Source organism: Canis lupus, chromosome 23, assembly GCF_048164855.1.
Source record: "Canis lupus baileyi chromosome 23, mCanLup2.hap1, whole genome shotgun sequence".
In the NCBI taxonomy this organism is placed as follows: Eukaryota; Metazoa; Chordata; class Mammalia; order Carnivora; family Canidae; genus Canis; species Canis lupus.
The window spans coordinates 44571925-44593043 of NC_132860.1; the positions used below are offsets into that span (position 1 = coordinate 44571925).

Below are 21119 nucleotides of genomic sequence, written 5' to 3' on the forward strand. Positions count from 1 at the left end.
AACAAAATGGAGAAAGCACTGGAAGACTTGACAAGGCAGGGACAGAATTTCACTAGAAGTTTTCTTGCTTTGCAAGAATAGTTCTTGCTAAAGGAACCACTATGTTGAAACCCTCTGCTATGTTACACATCAGCTTTAAAGGGCAGACGATGTAAAAAATGGCTGAGAATGTATAAAATGATAACACTCGATTCAGGTATGGCCACAGTAAAAGAGGCACTCTGTTCATTCAGCTACTACTGGGAGTTATGTAACAGGCATAATCTTTCTGGAAAGCAATTTGGCAAATTCTTATTAAATAGCTTAAATCGTAATTTCTTTTTTTTTTTTTCGTAATTTCATTTTCAGAACACTACGGTAGAGAATGAAGCAGAAATGAGGACAAACCTCAATGCTCAAAGGTACCCATGACAGCGTTAGACACGAGATAAAAAACTGGAAATAAACTTACTAGCCAACAAACAGAAATGATGTGATAAATTATTTGTGTTCACAAATACGGTTTATGCAGCTATTAAAATCACATTTTACATGGGAGTGCCTGGGTGGCTCAGTCAGTTAAGCATATGCCTTTGGCTCAGGTCATGATCCCCAGGTCCTGGGGTCGAGCCCTGCATCTAGCTCCCTAATAAGTGGGGAGTCTGCTTCTCCCTCTCATCCCACTCATTCTCTATCTCTCTCAAATAAATAAAAATCTTTAAAAAAAATTAAAAAATATATTTTAAATATAAATGACACTTTACAAAGAATTTTTAATGAAAATAACAATCACAATGATAACAGCTAATCCTTACATGGGCCAGGCATAACTTAAGCTTATTATTCCCACTTTACAGATCAGAAAATGGAGGCAGCAAGAATTAAGACACTTGCCCAAAGTCATCCTGCCAGCAGGAGATAGCGCTGGGGTTTAAGCCCACCCAGTCTGGCTCCAAAGTCCATGCTCTTGAGCCCTGTGGCAGGCTAAAAACTGGCCCCAAAGATATCATGACCTAAACCTGGAACCTGTCACCTTATACAAAAAAACGGTCTCTGCAGATGTGATTAAGAGAAGAATCTCAGAGGCCCTGGGTGGCACAGTGAGTTAAGCATCTGATTCTTGGTTTCAGCTCAGGTCGTGATCTCAGGATGGTGAAATCCAGCCTGCATGGGGCTCCACACTCATTGTGGAGTCTGCTTAAGACTCTCTCTGCTCTCCCCCCACCACATGCATTCTCTCAAATAAATAAACCTTAAAACAAAACTTAAAAAATAAGATACGAATCTTACAATGAGGAGATACCCTCAATTATCCGAGTGGACCCTACAGGCCACCACCAGTGTCCTCATAAGAGAGGCAGAGATTACACACACACACACACAAAGCACATGAGGCAGATATGGGAGATGAGGCCACATGCCAAGGAATGCCAAGGGTAGGACAAGGAGTGGCTTCTCCCTAGAGCCTCCAGAGGGAGCACAGCCTTGCCTATACCTTGCCCAGAACTTCTGGCCTCCAGAACTGAAAGAGAATCACTTTCTGTTGTTGTAAGCCTCTCCATTTATGGAAATTTGTTACAGCAGCCCCAGGAAGCTAGCATAAGTTCCTATGCTGCTCTGCTCTCAATGCAAGAGAAAAATATTCTTATGTGAAATAGGAAAAGTAGAAATAGAAATTTATACACAATGCTCTTAATTATGCGTACAAAAATGCATGCAAATACAACAAATGGTTTGTAGTGATTATCTCTGAATACTAGAATTATGGGTAATTTTCAGCATTATGCCTTTTGATATTTTTCCAAGTTTTTACAATTAGTGTGAATTACTTTTATAAAGGGAAGAAAATTATTTTTTAAAAAATTAGCAACTCATGATATTCCTATAACTCTAACTCAATCACAAAAATTAGAAAACAGGAGGGGCCAAACTCCCTGAGAAGATGATTTCTTCAGTCTCAGAGCAACACCTGTAAAATCAGGAATCCAGATGCATGCCGTTCTCAAAGTCACTCCACTCAACCCTCGGCCTCTTTAAAGCCTATTAATTTTCAGACTCCGGCAGGAACACGACGTGGCTGAAAAAGTTTCAGGCTTTGAAACAAAAAGGATAACTGGAGCTGGTAAATGTTTTCCTGTCTATGGATCCATATGATGGGGTATGAGGAGGGGAGCATTCCCAGAGCTCATCCAGCCCAAAGCAGTGTGGGCCATGTGCCAAGAACCAAAAGCACTGGTTAATAAACATGTAAATGTTTGATTTCTCTGTAGGTGACTTCACAGAATGAAACATCAAATTAAACACTAGGTTAATCTTCTTACCGAAGTCCTGACTCCAAGGCTATTCTGACACAAAACCCTCCCACTGGCATCTGCACAGGCATCAGAAGACCAAAGACCAATTTTACCGTATCGACATCACATCCCTTGATTAAATAGATTCATGGAAAGAGTGTATTAACATCCCCAACCCCCCTTTTATGGGAGATACTGGATCAAAATAGAAAGTAGGATGTGTTGTGTGTTTTGTTTGGAGTGGAAGGGAAGGGAAGATCGCTGGTCCCCTCCACAATGCGCCAGGTCAGAGCAGTGGAGCGTGAAAAGCACATTATTAGGTTTTATTCAGCCCACCCTGTGCTGTACGGTACAGCGAGTCTGGGCCCTGGGCTGATGAGACCACAGTGCGGAGCTCATTCTTTAGTGTCAGATTCTTCAGAGCACACTTACTCATTCTTTGTTCAGCCAATCAATGTATACACACACCTACTATGTGCGAGGCACTGAGTGGTGGTTGGCTCACATTCTAAAAGATCATATTTCTGAAGCACTATCCTCTCAGGTGAAACGAGTGGGCAAATAGCCCACATCTTAATGATCTTCATTAGTTGTTTGGATCACAGGGATACCAGCCGTGGCCAAGTATTGCAAGGAATACCTAAACAGATCGGGCAGAGTCTTGAAAATGGGAAAAAAACAGAAAGCAAATGGTTTAGCACTGTGTATCTTCCTTTTCTCCAAATCTTTTTATTTTATTCATTTATTTATTTTTGCTCGCATTGCATGCTTAAATCTACTAGCACTTAACCTTAGGAGGTACTCATAAAATATCTGAGATATAACTAATGGACACAAGTAATCAGTTTCATCTGTAAAAGTAGAAAAGCCAGGCTACACCATGATTTCCCAAGGAAAATTCTGAGAACCCTAATACTTTGAGATATGCCAAGAAAAGGAGGTTCACATGCCATTCATCTTGGGAAATACCACACTCTGTGGCCTCCCACCCCCCTTCAGGAGTCACAGTGCACATTACACACAGTGAAGGATCTGCGAAATCCTTCAATTCAAAGCTTGCTTACTATCCCCAAATCTAGTCAAGCACAGATGCCCCTCATGCTTAACACTTACTGACATCACAGAGAACCAATGTTCTAAGGAAATTCTGGAAAAACACTGGCCCAAACGCTTCACTGGTTCAAAAAACATTTATTAAGCCCTTGCAATAATGATATGATGATGATGAAAGAGCCAAAACGGAACGAGTTAGCATTTAATAGGTACAATCCTTGGCATTACTGCCACCAAGATAAATATATGAAACCTGGCTCACAGTGTACAGTCTACTGGAAGAGCCCTGAGAACATGATCAGTAAAACCAGTATATATAAAAAATCATGTATATGTGTGTACACATACTTGCACACAAGGATGGAGAGCTGGTGAGGACAAGTGTTCCTGGTAGATGGGAAGCAAGAGACTCCACTGTGTGTGGATGAATGAAGACAATTTGGTTTTCAAAGTATGGTCCAAGACCCTCTCGAGGGTTACTGCAAGGCCAAAACTATCTTCAACTGTGTTGACATTTGCAATGATGGTACAAAAGCAACGACAGGTAAACCTGCTGGTGCCTTTGCAAAAATCGAGGAGTGGCATCGGACCATATTAGTAGTCACCGTATTCCCCACCACCATGCACTCACCATTAAAAAAAAAAGTCAATTTCATCTAAGAATGTCCTTGATGAAGCAGTAAAAAAGTATTAATTGTATTAAATATCGACCATTAAGTACACATCTTTTTAATATCCCATCTGACAAGATGGTAAGCACTCATAAAGCACTTCTGCTGCCAGCCAAAGTGTGATGGTTGTCAGGAAGGAAAAGCACTCGTGACAGAGCTGCAAGATGGATCAGCCACTCTTTTTCATGAAACACCATTTTTATTCAAAAGAATTAACAGAAAAACTGTGGTTATTCAGACTTGGGTATTTGTAGAAATTTTCTCAAAAATGAATAACATAAGCTGGTTATTTCAAGAAAAACTGATGATGTTTGCTGCTAAAAAAAAAAATGAGCTTTTGAGCAGAAACTAAAATTTTGAAAAACTTGTATCAGCCACTGTGAGCTTTGGAGCATCCCAATACATATAGACTTTTCAGATGAGGATGGTAGTAATATTAACAAAAGTACTATTTTCCAAATGGCTAAGGTGTGATGTTTCAAAATGCATAAAAGATCCTTCCAATCTGCAAGGTGGACCAACAGATTTTAATGTAACAAAGTATGAAAAGTCCATTGATGGGATATCCGATTCTCCACTTCAACAATCACTTGTCAAGCTCTGTTCAAAGACTATCCACAATTTACTGAAAAGGTCATTAAAACACTCCTCCCTTCTCCAACTAAGTTTCTGTGTAAGGCTGTATTGTCTTCACACAGTTCACCCAACACAACATATTGCAATAGGATGGCTGTAGAAGCATTAGTGAGAATCCATCTGTCTTCTGAGAAAGCAGGCTTCAAAGAGATCTGGACAAATGTGAAACAAAGTCACTCTTCCATTAAATGTTTTTTATCTTAGAAATCGTTAACTTCCATTAAAAATATTACTTACGTCACCATGTAATGGGTTTATTACTGCTATATTTAAGCTAATTGAATAAGTATTTTAAACCTTTTCAATTTCAATTTCTAATATAGGCTGCGAGATTGCTAGATATGGTCCATGTATTTGAAAGTTCTTTGGGGAAATCATTAATTTTTAAGAATTTTGTTTTGTTCTGAAACAAAAAGTTTGAGAACAGCTGGTCTCGTGGCCAGGGAGCAGGGAGGTGCAGCAGGTGGTGTGTGGAGAAGAGGCAGCAGGGAAGGACACCCGTGGTCTCCCACACAATGACGAGGTGTTCTGATCTGATCTTACAAGAGCTAGGGAACCGGGTAGAAACTGACCGGGTATGGACAGATCTGCTTTGAGAAAGAGCAGGGACACCACAAAGGGGCCCGTTACTCCAGGAGCATACAATTCCAAAAACAAGTCTGTGTGCTAGGAAGTCAAACCGTAGCACTCTGGAGGTCCATTGTAACAATCGGGGGAAAATGAAAGACCAGTTTCTGTAAGAGAGCAGGAACAGAAAAGTATCAACATTTAATGATGGAAAGGAAAGAAGTGGAGCCTTGCAGAACAGACTGGCAACCAAAAGGAGGGAAGGATTCAGTAACAAAGAGCAAGGCTCTTGTTACTGAGGATGCCACAGTCAAGATGCATTTCAGGCAAGTTTGGAAAATAAAATAAAAATAAAGGAGCCAGCAAAGAGCAATAAACTGCAGCAGTAAAAGGGGGAATGAATATAGCCTGGAGAAGACAAACAGAAGTGTTTAGAAATAAAAAGAGTAGGGAAGAAGGGAAACCAGCTCCCGTTTCCAGAGTGTGAGCTCCACCACCACATGGGCAGGAGCAGATGGGGCAGGAAGCACTGCAGGAGCCCATGAGAGTCCCGCAGCGCCCCCCAGAGGAATGGGAAGGCCGGCCTAGACAGCCAGGCCGCTTGAGCAAGTGGCTCACCCAGGGAGACCTGGATTATACCAACCCAGAACACAGACTGTGTAAAACAGACAAAACACAACTATTGAAAGTTGCTCACAAGGAGCCTACAGTCGTTACTAAGTTAAGAAGAAGAAAGAAGAAAGGAGAGAAGAGAGAAGAGGAAGAAGAGAAGAAGTAGGAGGAGGAGGAGGAGGAGGAGGAGGAAGGTAGTTGTAACTGAAATGAGAATGGTGTCCTAGAGAGAACTCCAGCTGGAAGATCTTGGGAAGGTGCTTGAACTCACTGGACCTTGGTTTTCTCTTCTGCAACATGAGGAGTCTACTATGGACGTCCCAAAGTTGGGGGTGGGGAGAATAACACATCGCAGACACTCTGAGCACACATCTGGCATATGGCAGATACTCATTGAACAAAAGCTGTAATTATCATCACTGTAGTTATGATATCAGGGCCAAAGCAGAATGTAGAATAGCCATTCACTAAAACTGGCCATGAAACCCCCAAAGTCAAACATCAAGGTTTTAAAAATCACCAGTATATAAGCACAGAGAAAAAAATCTGAATGGCTTTGCCCGAGGCTACGCTCACTCAACAGATGAGAGAACTGCCCTTGACCTTGGTTGGGCCTGGTATCACGGGGCCTGCAGGGTCCCTCCACTAACAAAGGAACACTGTCAAGCACAAAAAGATCCAAGTAGGAAGGAAGGGAAACAACCAAACCACCTTCCTGAACAGCCAACACTGCTACATCTCCTGACCACCATGATCAGCCCTGATGGAGGGGGGTATATGGTCATCACCCCCATTTTAGGAACCAGAAGCAGTCCCATGGCTGAATCGCAGAGAAGTAGGGTAGCCAAGGCCTCTATCTCTAGACCTGGGGATCTAGAACTCTTTCACAAGACCACAATGCCCATCCCCACAGGAACTGGAGGGCCCTCCCCACAGATGTGGGCCAGCAGCTCTTCACCCAGTTAGAACAGAACACTGGGAATCCACTGGTTTAAAAGATAATCTCAAACAAACAAACTCACTCAAGGGGCACCTGGGTGGCTCAGTTGGTAAAGCATCTGCCTTCAGCTCAGGTCATGATATCAGGGTCCTGGGATTGAGCCCTTTATTGGGCTCCCTGATTCACAGGGAGTCTGCTTCTCCCTCTGTCTGTTTGCTGCTCTCCCTGCTTATGCTCTCTCTGTGTTAAATAAATAAATAGAATCTTAAAAAAAAAAAAAAAAACTACTCAAAAGATTCTGAACCATCTATAGAGGTAAACATGGTCAATCAAAGAAATGCTTTCTAGAAAGGTCAGATAGGAAAAGGAGAGTAAAGAAGATTTTGATAGATATAGTCAATGCAGTCAAAAATGAGACTCCTGCCTTTCTTTATCATCCCTGGTTAACAGAATCCCCGGGCCTGGGCTTGTGAGCCAGTTCTACGTGACCCTGCTCCAGAGAGACATCTAGCGAACAAGGAGCTGTTTCTTTATGGACGTAGTAAGTGCTGTGAACTTGCAGGCCAGGTTACCATGTGGCAGGTCATGAAGGGCCTGGCTGAGTCCGAGAGGTGAAGGGAGCACATGCAGAGGCCCCAAGGGGGTCTCAATCCCACGAGACAGAAAGAGCTATAAGGCTTAAGCGGCCAGCAGGGACCAGGCTGCACAAGCCTTGTGAGCGCCCAGACTGTATTTCTCCCCAGAGCATGTGACCCTGCTCTAGAAAAGCAGCATCCAATTTGCATTGTAAAAAGTTATTTCTTGTGGCCCCAGCTCAGAGTGAAAGCATAGATGTCTGTCAAACAGAAACTTCCCAACTTTTTATAACTTATAGAATGAGAAAGACATTTTACTCTGCAACCCAGTACATGTGCACATACACACGCACACACAGAGCCTATGCGAGGCAGGCCAGCCCTCGGCTGGAACCCTGACATTCTCTGTGACTCTAAGCCAGTTTCTCAACTTCCCTGAGCCTGTTTCCTCATCTGAAAACAGGAATAATAATAATGCCTCCTGCATTGGGTTGTGGGGCATAAATTAGCCAATATATGTAAAACCCTTAGCAACTTTAGTAATCTTTTTCTATATGACTATTATTATACACAAATACATGTTTCACAAAATAAAATTCCACCTTACTACATGCACTGCACTCTAATGGTTTCCCATTCTCCTTTCCTTCCTTTCTCTGTCTCCCTTTTTTTTTTTTTTATGATTTTATTTATTTCTTCATGAGAGACACCCAGAGAGAGAGGGGCAGAGACACAGGCAGAGGGAGAAGGCTCTGGCAGGGAATCTGATGTGAGACTTGATCCCAGGACCCTGGGATCACAACCTGAGCCAAAGGCAGATGCTCAACAACGGAACCACCCACGTGCCCATCTCTCTTTTTTTAAGGCTTGTAAATACCCCTAAATTACTTCCAGAACCCAGTAACCAGTAACTAGAGTCATCAGCTACAGTTGGAGTTGGTAGCTTGGGCTGGGGTGATGGCAGTGGAGAAGCAGGAGGGGACAGAGCTAACAGGACTCCATGACAACCAGATACAGGGGTGAGAGAGAGGGAAGTGGCACAAGGGCTCTCAGGCTCTGATGATGGTGCCATTTCTGAGACAGGGAAGCCTGGGGAGGTGCAAGTGTAAATCTGTGGGAGGACAGAGATCAGACTCGTGAGTCTAGATACTCTCTTTCCGTCTAGACTTTCCGCCTGGAGGAGGATTTGGGTGGGGGTGACGGAAGGAACCTTCCCTGAAACACTTCACCAAGCAGGGACCCACGCAGAGAAATTTCACATCAGGACCGCAGATCCTAATAAAGAAGGCATTCTTACAGACTGCGCTCGGGGAGGTGGACAGCTTTCGTGAACCAAGCACAGCACCAAGTCGTTGATGGAGGAACGTGGGGACTTGGGACTCCTGCCAATGCCTTTCCTTATCTGATCAACATGAAGCACTAATCACATTTAATTAGAGGCCATGTGCCCCTCTGTTTCCTCCGCTAGGCGAGCCACTTCGAGGCAGGGACCACCCTGCTCAATCTTTCTCCTCCCCAGGCCTCCCTAGCATGCTGCCCTGCCTGCTGCCTATAGTAGGTGTTCAACAAACATCCACCGAATGAATGCCGGTGATTCCACACAGTAAAATTCCCAAAAAGGCCACTTATGTTGCAGGAAACTAAGATAAGGCAGAGCAAATGGGGGGGGGGAGGGGACAGAATTTACTGGGAGAATTCTGATCATTGAAGGGTGCATGCCAACAAAAAGCCAACTGTTCACAGAGAAAATGAATTTTCAAGAAAATGTTAAATTCTGTAATGTGCGATGGGTATGGATCTTCATCACCATGACCAGAAACACGAAGCAGGTCTGTGATGGAGTCAGGAAGACAAAAGAATATAAAACAGGGAAAATGAAGCATAATAGGTATATATCATTTGGCCTCTTCCAGAGAGCACCCTGAATGTTCAGTTCTTGGCCTCTCTTCTCTTGCCTCTTCCCCTCATCAGCTCTAGGCCTTCCGGTGATGCCTCTCTGTTTCCAATCCTCTACCATCCTTGACAGCCCAATACCTGTTGCGTTATGTGTTTCTTTCTCTAAATACATAACTTGTTTCCCCAGGAGACAGGAAAGTGGTTCCTCACATTCTGATCCACTGCACCTCACCTCTGGCACAGACGAGGCACCCCATGGTGGTTGATAAATTGATTTTTACTCTGATTATTTAATTTTGTCATTAAATGCCAAATCCAGACACGTAATTTCTAGTCTTACCCCCTTTAGTGGCAACTGTTACTAACACTAGGATTTTTAATAGTAGCAGCCACATTTATCCAGCACCTACCACATATAAGACACGGCTAAGGACTGTAAATACATCTTCTCCGGTAACTCTCAATCTGCAGGGTTGGGATTATTATTCCCATTTTACAAGCGGCAAGATTGAAGCTCAAAGACAATACAGGTTAGCAAGTAGCAACACCAGGATTCAAACCCAAGGCGACCTAACTTCAAAGTCAAATAAATGCACACTCTAGAATTTCAGCACTAGTTTCTCTAGCATGGAAATGTAGGGAACAGCCCATCTGATATGGAGTCCATCCTCAGTGCTCACCAAGACATGATTAGAGCTCACCTCAGAGAAAGCTTTTGTAGATCTGAAAGGGCCCTAACTGACCAACACCCATTCATTCATTGCCTATGAATACCTAAATCGGGCCAAGCTTGTTTTAATTCTGTGATTAAAAAAAAAAAAAAAGGAATATGCTAACAGCATCATTTGTTTCTAAAAGAACATTTAAGGGACGCCTGGGTGGCTCAGTGGTTGAGTGTCTCTGCCTTTGGCTCAGGTCGTGATCTCAGGGGTCCTGGGATCGAGTCCTGCATCAGGCCTGCTTCTCCCTCTGCCTATGTCAATGCCTCTATGTCTGTCATGAATAAATCAAATCTTTAAAAAAAATTTTTTTAAAGAACATTTTAAGTTAAACAAAGAAACAAACAGCATTCAGAACAATCAGCTCATCAGTGTCAAATAGTTAATAAAATAATCACACAGCTTGTCACAGCCTCCCTGCCTCCAATGTTACCATCCTCCCCAAAGTTTTCACACACGTGTTCTTTCATCTGAACATTCCAGTACGTGTGAGTCAACTATTGTTACCATTGTACTCATGAGAAAAAAGGTGAGCTAAGAGAAGCTCAGTGACTGCTGAAGATCACAACACCTATTTTTTGGGACCCTTGGTTATAAGCAACTAAACAAAGCACCTCCAGTGAGCTGAGGCAAATGAGCAACTTTACCACAGGAAGGGCAGGTGGCAGCTGGGGATTCCCAGATGAACACATTCCTCTCTCTGCTTCTCTGCCTGCGGCTTCCTCCTACCCCCCAACAGGCCAGCTCTCTCCTCCAGACCGGAAACCAGGGCCACCAGAGTTCAAGACCCCCATTCCCATTTCACCACGTCTGAGGGAAAAGCTCTTGGGCCTCCAGTTCAAAACGTCCAAGACATGGGCTTGAAATGATGTCTACTAGGCCTTTCTGCTCCCCTCTGACCTACACTGGGTAGTAGGTCCATTAAATTGTCTCCCTTCTCCAACACCCAATATCTTTGATCTGACTGAGAAGTCCACAAGTAGCAAAACCAGTTCCGTGCTTTTCTTTTGTATTTTCCATGTAGAAGGCTGCCTTCCATTCACTTGGGTATAGGATGTTCCTGTACTGTGGAAAGCCCCATGTTAACATCCAATTCCATGGCTGCAATTACTGTCTTGGAGTCTCTGAGACCCCTGGGCCTCACAATAAATTGTTCTTTCACCAAAACAAACAAACCCCTCAGAGAGAGCCCTGACTGGCCTAGCCAGGTCCACCAATGGTCCACCAATGGCACAGGGGCCAATCAGGAAGGACATTTAGGCAGGCCCAAGAGTGGAGGAAGGAGAAGCAGTTCTCCAGGAGTGGCAGGGAGTGGGGGGTGCCAATTCCAAAAGAAGTAAGGGAATTAAACAGATTAAATATCAAAACTAAGTGGAAGTCCTATACACACATGACTCAGCCACTGCTCTTCAGACCCAAGTCCAGTGATCCTCTTTCTACACCAGGGCTGACATTACCTGGCCGTAAACTGTGAAGTGACAACAGAAAAGAACACTAGATAACAAGGTGCTAACTGCATAGTAAAGAGGTTTAGCACAAACATCAGAGAGAGATCAATGTGCCCATTTCCATTGAGTAATGTCCTAAAATTTGAGATCTCCATTCCACCATCTCATGCTAGAAGAGCTGAAAACTGTATTTCTTCATTGGTGAAAGTCACCAACTCCCCTCCACCACCACACCTCCCCTCTGCCCTTACAGCTGAGGGATGACAGCCTCTCCTTAGGTCCGGGTATACTTGTTCCTCTGCGCTGCTGGAAGGTTCATCTGGGCCCAGCTGATGACTAAAGGTCCCTTCTTCTGAGGAAAGAAGCAGGACTCAGAAACGCAAACCAAGCCTACGAAGATGCACCCAGTTGCCCAACGCTCTGCAGGGACTGGAGGTGGGCACGGCAGGGTGAGTGCTCAGCCCTCAGAGGAAGCTTGCTCACATCTCAGGAAGCAGAGGCGAGGAAGGGAAGTGGGCAGGGGGTACTTCTCCAGCACTGCCTCCTTAAACTGCTACAATTCACTCAGGGTTCTTTTTCTCCTTCTTCTTGCACTTAATCAAGTACTGCTGTAGCTTTCACTCATTGCCGGGCACTTCTCGAAGTATTTCACAAACATTCCTTGTTTTAGTGGGTGTGGAGGTGAACTTTCACCAGCTTCACCAGTTGCAAGGGAAGGGGTTACAGACTCCTAAAAGGACCCAGGTTACAGGATTTTTCCCCTCCTTTTCTCAAAAGTCTAAGCAAAACCTAGAGGTCTTATATCAATTCTCATTTCTCCGCCTCCAGCATCTTGCATCTCTCCTTGAGTCCACCTCATTCTCTCCTTCCACAGAAATGAAAACAGACCAGAAACTTCTCTTCAGACTCCAAATCTAAAGTTAATTAAGTTAATGAAAAGCTAATATCTATCTATTAAGCACTTACTGGGTACTAAGCACTTTCTATACCTTATCTTGCCTAACTCTTGTCATGTTCTATAAGGTGACGCCTGCCTTTCAGCCCACTTTACAGAAGTGGGAACAGGCCAAGGGAGGGGAGGCAACCCTCTGGGCCACCATCCCAACAGGCCACTAAACTGGCAGCTGTGATGGGGGAGGGGCAGCGATGATAGACTGTGCATCCCTACTTGGGTCCATACTAAAGGCCTCACTGGAGCACCACTATTGTGTCGCTAGAAAATCTACCCTTGAGAAGAACACATGTGGGCTGCCTCTCCAAAAAAAAATTTTTAATATTTTATTTTATTTATTTAAGAGAGAGAGAGAGCGCGCGAGAACAAGAGAGCATAAGCAGAGGGAGTGGCAGGAAGAGGGAGAGGGAGAAGCTGCTCCCCACAGAGCAGAGAGCCTGATGCAGGACTCGATCCCAGAACCCCAGGATCATGACTCAAGCTGAAGGCAGGCACTCAACTGACAGAGCCACCCAGGGGGCCCCCAAAGTGTTTTTTTTTTTAACTTGAGGCAAAATTTGCATAACATAAATTAACCATTTATGGTAAAGTATTCAACTCAGGGGCATCTAGGACATTTATAATATTGTACAACCACTGCCTCTACCTAGGCCCAGAATATTTCCATCACCCCAAAAGAAAACTCATACCATTTGGGGGTCAATCCCCATGTTCCCCTCCCCCAGCCCCTGGCAACCACCCAGTGGTGATCTCCATGGATTTGCCTACTCTGGATATTTCACATATATGGACTCATACAATATTTGGCCCTTCGTGTTTGGCTTCTTTGTCCTATAGCATAATGTTTTTGAGGTCTCTTCACAATGTAACATATCTGTAATTCATTCCTTTCTCTGGCTGAGTAATATTCCGTTGCATGGATATACCACACTTTAGCCATTCATCTGTGGATGAACATTTGGGTTGTCTTCACTTAAGTCCTATTAACAGTGCTACTATGAACATTCGTTAAAAAAAAGAAAAAAAAAAGATTTGAGTCCTCATTTTTTATTTTTTCACATATATACCTAGGGTAGAATTTCTGGGTCCTATGGTAATTCTCCACATAACTTTTTTTTTTTTAAATTTTATTTATTTAGGATAGTCACAGAGAGAGAGAGAGAGAGAGAGAGGCAGAGACACAGGCAGAGGGAGATGCAGGCTCCATGCACCGGGAGCCCGATGTGGGATTTGATCCCGGGTCTCCAGGATCACGCCCTGGGCCAAAGGCAGGCGCTAAACCGCTGCACCACCCAGGGATCCCTCCACATAACTTTTTGAATAACTCCCTAAAATATTTTTAAAATATGAAATTCCACAAAGGAAACTGAAAGCAAATACAAAACCACAGTGAGATCAAAGAATTTTAAAGATAGATGTTCTTCTAGTCTCATCCTATTTTTGAATAAGTTCAAATCTGGACAAAAGGAACCCAAACAGCATACTTCCATTTGAACATCAAGAAGAGATAATTTAAAAAAAAAAAAAAAAAAAAGAAGAGATAATTAAGATACACAATTCTACGAAGCAATTAACACAGATTGCCTGTCTCCACAATATGTTTAACAACAAAATCACACCTAAACCAGGCCTCCACTGAAAAACCCGTGTTGTCAGCTATGAGATTTTTAAACCAAAGAAAACAGCCCAGAAGACCCAACATAGGCCATGAACCAGGAAGGCTCTCTGTTATCAGGGAGGACTGGATTCTCTGCTCTGGCTCTCATTTTTAGTAAAACTATTACTTTACTTTGGAAAGATATAAGACCCTAATGACAAAAATGTGGACTCTTTATAAAACAGTCTTGTCAAATCATACGTCTTTGGGGCAATGTAAATCAAAACCACCAGACATTACTACACACTTATTATATTAAAACAGCCAAAATCCAGAACACTGACAATACCAAATGCTGGCAAGGATGTGGAATAACCAGAATTCATACTCATTGGTAGTGGGAATCCAAAATAGTTTGGCACTGGAAGACAGAAGACAGTTTGACAGTTTCTTACAAAACTGAACATACTTTCACCATATGATACAGCAATCACACTCCTTGGTATTTACCCAAAAGATATGAAAACTTATGTTCACACAAAAGCCTGCACATGGATATTTACAGCAGCTTTATTCAAAACTGCCAAAACTTAGAAGCAACCAAGATGTCCTTCAGCAGGTGAATGGATAAAGAAACAGTGGTATATCCAAACAATGGAATAATATTCAGCACTAAAAAAGAAGTGACCTATCGAGCTATGAAAACACATGGAGAAATTTAAAATGTATATTACTACATGAAAGAAGCCACTCTGAGGAGGCCTCACACTGCAATTCCAACTCTATGACACTGTGGAAAAGGCAAAGCTATGGAAATAGTAAAAAGATCAGTGGTTGCCATGGGTTGGGAGGAAGGGCAAGATGAATAGGTGGAGAACAGAGGATTTTTAGGGCAGTGAAAATACTAGATATAGGGCATTGGTTGAATATATGTCCTTGTGTACTCTGTCCAAATCCTTAGAATGTACAACACCAAGAGTGAATATTAAGGTAAACTATGGATTCTGGGTGATGACGTGCCAGTGTGTAGGTTCATCAGTCGTAACAAGAGTACTGCTCTGGAGGGGGTGCTGATAATGAGGGAGGCCACGTAGCAGGGAGGCAGGCGGGGGTATGTGGGAAATCTCTGTACCTTCAGGCAATACTGCTGTGATCCTGACACTGCTCTGAACAAGCAAAATCTTAATTTAAAAAGAAACTATGTCCCGTCCTATAAAAGAATATTTCTCATCAGCTCTAAACCATGAGCACTACTTTAAGAATGACCTGCTAGGGGGATCCCTGGGTGGCTCAGCGGTTTAGCGCCTGCCTTTGGCCCAGGGCGTGATCCTGGAGACCCGGGATCGAGTCCCGCATCGGGCTCCCGGCATGGAGCCTGCTTCTCCCTCCTCCTGTGACTCTGCCTCTCTCTCTGTCTACCATAAATAAATAAATAAATCTTAAAAAAAAAAAAAAAAAAAAGAATGACCTGCTAGACGGGGGCACCTGGGTGACTCAGTCAATTAGGCGTCTGCCTTTGGCTCAGGTCATGAGGCTGGAGTCCCGGGATCAGGCCCCACACTCGGCTCCCTGCGGAGAGGGGAGTCTAAACCTCTCCCTCTGCCTATGCCTCTGTCCCCCCTCCAGCTCCTTTTCTATCTCTCAAATAAATAAATAAAATCTTTCAAAAAAGAAAAAAGAATGTCACGCTGGAAACTTAGTCTGGGGCCCAAGGGAGAGTAAGGCGAGCATAAGAATCAACCCAGGACACACACCCACACCCTCTCTCCGTATCTGGTCTCTGAGCAGCTTTTGCCAGGCGGACAATCAGCAATGATCTTAACTGGGAGGACAGTGGCAAGACGGGAACACAGAGGGACTATACCTAAAGAGGACACGTTGGCACCTTTAAATTAAGTGAAGAAGCAAGCAGCTCTCTGAAGGACACGGTAAGCCAACTGCAAATGACAAAACCGCTTCTTCTGATACAAGCAAGACACCAACATGACAGGGACGGCTGGCGAATCAGGTGCCGGGCCCACGCGCTGGCAGCATTTGCTGGGCAGGTGTTCAATTAGGCAGGAAGTGGGCCGAAAACAGCTCAATTAATTCATTGTGCATGCTTGTCCCCGGGAACAAGGAGATAAACCTCAAACGCCAGTGGCAGGCCAGAGATGAACTCCACAGCTCCACTTTTTGCAAAGGTCGGGGCTAGCAGAGATGCACGTGCAAAATATAAAATTACAGCGAGATGAGCTCTGGCAAGCTCTGGAAAATTCCGGCTAGCGCCAAAGGCCAGAAAGGAAACAAAGTGAGAAAGTGGTTTATTACAAAGCAAAAAAGTCATCCCTTGCTCACGAGCAGCTTTCCCTGGTCAACCTCAGGCACAGGCAGCCCCGTTGCTTGGTTTGGGGAAGGTGGAAAGGACAAACAGAATTAAAAAACCAATGGCAAAGGGAAAGGATCCCCCTTACCTGCAGCCTCCCCCAGGTGGGAGGCTGTGCCCAGCTGAGGCTTACTTCCAGCCCACCAGGCACACCCATGGTCTGAGTCCACTAGGAAAAGCATACAGAGCCTAGAGTTGTTTGGCAGAGGCTAAGGAAAGGAAGACCAGCTGAGAATATAAAGTCAAGGGAAGGGGATCCCTGGGTGGCGCAGCGGTTTGGCGCCTGCCTTTGGCCCAGGGCGCGATCCTGGAGACCCGGGATCGAATCCCACATCGGGCTCCAGGTGCATGGAGCCTGCTTCTCCCTCTGCCTCTCTCTTTCTCTCTGACTATCATAAAAAAAAAAAAAAAAGTCAAGGGAAGAAAAACAAACGTCATGAGGACAAACATCGACCAGGCAGAGAGCTACAGGTCCTTAACAGAAAGTGGGTTCTCACCCCACCCCCACTGGCAGCCAGCATCACATCCTGAGGCCTCAGAAGAAATAGAACATGCAGCACACAAAACAGAGCAGTCGAGCTCGGAGTCTGAAGCATCTGGGCCTCTCCCTTGTTTTAGAGAAAATAATACTGAGGTTTGGCAACATATCCAAGCCCAGCTATTAGCAATGGCAGAGTCAGGTCTATAATCCCAGTCTCCTGGAAGCCCTTCCACTGATAACATCAGTGCTCACGATGATGAGGACCACGATGATGATGTGAGCTGAAGAGTTCATACGCACACATGACCAAGAAGGCTTTACATTTATCATCCAATTAATCCTCCACAAACTCACAGGTGGTGGTACTATTATTAGCCCATTTCACAGATGCAATGCAGACAGGTGAAGGTACTTGCCCAAAGTCACACAGCACAGGCAGATTTATGACAACATGGATGAAGCTGGAGGGTATTATACCAAGTGAAAGAAGCCAGACACAGAAAAATAAATCCTGTATGGTCTCACTTATGTGTGGGATGGGAAAAAAGTCAAGCTCGCAGGAGCAGAGGATAGAATGGCCCTTGCCAGGGGCCGAGGGGTGGGGTGAACAGGGAGACGATGGTCAAAGAGAACAAGCTAAGTTATAAGTCTAAGTTCTAGGGGTCTAACTACCGCTCAGTGACCACAGCTGGTAACACTGTATTGTATACTTGAAATCCGCCAAGAGTAGATCTTAAGTGTTCTCACCACACAAACAAAAAAGTGGTAACTGTATGAGCCAATGGATGTTACTTAATTGGCTGTGCTCATCACTTCACAGTGTAGATGTATATGAAATCATCAGTTGTGTTCCTTAGATATATACAATTTTATTTGTTAATAATACCTCAATAAAGCTGGTAGAAAAGCAGGACAGGCTGGCTGGAAATGTAGGTCTAGCTGAAGTCTGTGCTCTCCACTATGGCACCTGACCCTCCAAACAAGGGAGAAAGTCACAATTCCAACTAAAATATACACCTGAAACTTTCAATCACTGAATAATTTTTAGTGTCTTTCACCCTCCCCTCTCAAGATACAAAATCAGCACTAAGGGATGGATATAAAGGACAAAAATGTTTTAACTTTGGGGTAGAAAGACAGCTACACGACAGAAGTAAACAGACTTGGCCTTGAAAAGCAGGGCTAATGACAAAACCAAGTCTCTCTGGGGTTTTGCCCAATGTCCATACCCTGAGAACGTCATGTATTTACTTTCCTACAGCTCATTCTAACTGGGCTGTGGTGCTGCTGGGCCCAGTTGGCGATTTCAGGTAAACCAGGATTTACCTGATCTTGGAGCTTTCCCTGAACACGTCACGACTACTGGACCCATAAGCACCTATTTCATCACATACGTGGCTATGTTCCATTTCAGTAAATAATCAGTTGCCTCTCTGGTGTGTGTAGAGCACGCATAGTTGAAAACAACAAAACCCATAACATTAAAAAAAAAAAAAAAAAAAAAAAAAAAACAAACCTCTTGCTTTTTGATTAAATAAAAGACACCTAGCTTTTCTAAGAAATGTCGTTTATATGATCAGATTCCACGATGATAGTCCTAGCTCACTGCACACGGGAGATACTGTTTTCTCTAAACAACAAAACCAGAGCACCTCCCTGCATGCACAGACATCAGCTCCACTGCAACAGCCCCTTCCTGTCCCTGCACGACCAACCACAGGCTCGGGCTTCCAGCCATCACGGATGGAGCTCCAGCAGGGGCTTCCTGCAATGCACCTGTCGTGAGGCACGAAGTCTCTCTTACTAGTCACCATAAAAACAAGGGCAGCGCACAATGCTTCTTAACGGCTCAGCAGATGCTTCTCAGGTGCCAAGCCCTGGGCCAGAGGCCCTGAGCTCGACTTCTCTCTTCCAACCCTCGCCATACCCGAGGCAGGCACCCTGATTACGCCAAGCTTAAAGATGGGGACGGGGAAGCTAAGTAGGGTTAAAGAAGTGGCCCCAAGCTATGCACGTGGCCACGGCACGCCCAGGATGCAAACCCAGCGTCCTCAACTTCAGAGCCCAGCGCTTCGCTGTCACACGCTTGGCGTCTCAGCTTTTTTCCTCACTCGCAAAGGGAAATAGCACGGCCCTCGTCTCCTGTGAGGACAGCACAGGACGCGGCCTGACCCCTTCCAGTCTGAAGGAAGAAAGGAGAAACGCAGTAAGTTCTCCCAGATGGAGGGATAGACCAACCACATACTCGGTCGACACTGGGTTAAGGATGCGGGAAACATAAAAAGAGAAAACAGACCCCTGCCCCCAAGCACCTTACAGTCTAACCTGTAATGATCTAAACTATAATCCCTATCTCTCTAGGACATGTTTGACCATGACCCCCAGGCAGAAATGGATTTCCATCGTGATCGGGGGCTCACACATCAGCCTTACCATCTGTGATGTCCTGATAGTTTTTACTCTGTCCCTTTCCTTTTCAGTTCTTTATGTGTCAACCCACTAAATTGATTCTATGACTATAGATCATGGCTGATAGCTTGAAAAGCCCTGTTCTGGAAATGCCCCATTTTCACTCTAATTAAAAAAAAAAAAAAAAGTTAGAAAGTTCTTCCTTAGATCTAATTTAGGTTTCTAGGGCTGTCAGGTTAATTAAATTTGTAAGGCTGGATACGTCCTCAGGGGAGAGGTGCAGTGTATCAGATTAGTTAGGGGCCAGGAACCTGGACGGACTGGCCGACCTGTTAGCGAGGCGATTTTTCCAGATCTTGGCCTGTAGAATAGGGAGAACACCACTCACGCCTTGGGCTCATTACAAAGCACCTACCTGGTGCTGGTTTGGGGTCTCTCAACAGAGGCAGCGTGGACAGGAGGCAAGCCTGGGCTGTGGGACCCCGGGGCAGGACTGCAGCCTTCTGGGCCCCTCCGGCTCCCTACGCCTCCTCGTGGTTCAGAGCCAACTCTGCAAAACCAATGGCTGCTGCTGCCCGCAGCCTTCTTTCTACGGCATCAAGTAAGTGATCCCAGTTCCCCCAAATCTTTCTTTTTTTTCTTTTTTAATTTTTTATTTATTCATGAGAGACTCAGAGAGAGAGGCAAGACACAGGCAGAGGGAGAAGCAGGCTCCCCACAGGGAGCCCGATGAGGACTTGGTCCCAGGACTCCGGGATCACAACCTGAGCCAAAGGCAGACGCTCAACCACTGAGCCACACAGGCGCCCATATCAACCGTGCTCCTCACAGAGTACGACACATAAGCTGCCTAGGCTATCACAAGGCATGGACCAAGTCCCTGCCCCTGCAGAGCTTCCCACTGAGCTGAGCAGATGGACAAACAGGTTAACTGTCACCCACTGTACCAAATCCTGTGGCTGAAGCCTGGACGCCCAAGCAGGGAGCGGTTCATGCTGGACAGTCCTGTGCTTAATCCTACTTGCAATTCTTTTAGTAAGAAAAACCACAGCTTGCAAATTTCTCATTTATAATGCATTCAGATCGAGAAACCACCACTACCACCACCATGCCAAGACCTTGAAGAAAAGCATCCTGTGGGCATCCACCGCAATGAGGCCTGCCAGGACTCCAGGTCTATCTCCCTGATGGGGCTGCAGAAGCAGAGGTCTGTGGCAGCTGCAAGTCACAGTGGGTTAAAGACAGAACGTAATAAACCATTCATTGAGTCCTGAGTGATTTTATGTACATTGTCTCATTTATGTCTTTCAGATATTAGTATACTCCAATTTCTAGGATACAAACTCAGGCAGATTAAGTAAAAAGGCTGGAGAGAAATCAGGATGGGCCCAGGCACTCCTGGCAGGGAACCGCACCACAAACCAGCCAGCAGGGACAGTATCTGAGGAGGAGGTTCTCTCGCTTTCAGAATACAATGGATTTTAAATAAACACCTTCTCTGGTGTTTCCTACTAAACTTCCAGAGGAAGCTATGGGGTGTGCTACCTAAAAGTCTCAGGTCTGTGGCATCCCTTGAGAATCCGTATGTGTAAAATGTGGTGACAATGGCCTGCTGGGGGTACTCAATGAAGCAATGCCTCTGCCAAGCACCCAAACATTCCAACATGCCAGCAAATATAAATGACCATGGGCAGTAGCATTACTGCCAGGACTCTGTGAGTAGCCTAGGGGAAAGGCACTGTAGAGAAGGACACAGCAAACACACACCTAAACCTGTTTACTCCTCAAAAACAGAGAGAGCATGGAATACCAAAGATGGGGGAATATTCCAGTCAACAGCTGGTACGTACAGGCGAGGTGGCTAAAAGACTCCATTACCACCTGCACTATCTGGTGGAGCTCACCATCTCCCTGTACTCACCCAT

The 21119-nt window shown here is 44.8% G+C and overlaps 1 protein-coding gene across 8 annotated transcripts in view; it reads right to left on the bottom strand.

Moving 5' to 3' along the window:
* SMCO4 (single-pass membrane protein with coiled-coil domains 4) overlaps positions 1 to 21119 on the bottom strand; it is a 62806-nt gene that overhangs the window by 24183 nt on the left and 17504 nt on the right. The window contains exon 1 of one of the 8 annotated variants that reach the window (XR_012015854.1): positions 19610 to 19631. The exons of 5 other annotated variants lie outside the window; for them this stretch is intronic. The gene's annotated coding sequence lies outside the window, so the exon portion shown is untranslated. Of the gene's footprint in view, positions 1 to 2741; positions 2764 to 11641; positions 11808 to 19609; positions 19632 to 21119 lie in introns of those variants that run through there. 2 more of the 8 variants (XR_012015848.1, XR_012015853.1) reach the window with 2 other exon arrangements.